Source organism: Penaeus monodon, chromosome 24 (genome assembly GCF_015228065.2).
Source record: "Penaeus monodon isolate SGIC_2016 chromosome 24, NSTDA_Pmon_1, whole genome shotgun sequence".
Taxonomy (NCBI): domain Eukaryota; kingdom Metazoa; phylum Arthropoda; class Malacostraca; order Decapoda; family Penaeidae; genus Penaeus; species Penaeus monodon.
In genome coordinates, this window is record NC_051409.1 from 31,547,899 (window position 1) to 31,548,136 (window position 238).

A 238-nucleotide genomic window follows, 5' to 3' on the forward strand; every position below is an offset into this window, starting at 1 on the left:
CACAGAAAATCCAAGATTTGTTTAAACTCCGCAAATATACCATTGCCAAATTCCATTTTCATCTCCTCAACCGGAAACTCAACTAGATACTGAATTCAATTTTTTTTTTTTTGCTTTCATTTCAGAATTCACCAAATACCCTTTGATTTAACTCTTGTCTAAAAGCATACACTTTCCCTGCTCGTTATGTCTCCCCCTGTAAAGCAAACAACACAAATTTCAAAGTCAAAGTCAAAGT

General features: G+C 34.0%; 1 protein-coding gene across 1 annotated transcript in view; it reads left to right on the forward strand.

Moving 5' to 3' along the window:
• Window positions 1-238, forward strand: part of LOC119588952 — an 18,590-nt gene that overhangs the window by 13,335 nt on the left and 5,017 nt on the right. The gene's annotated exons all lie outside the window — the stretch shown is intronic.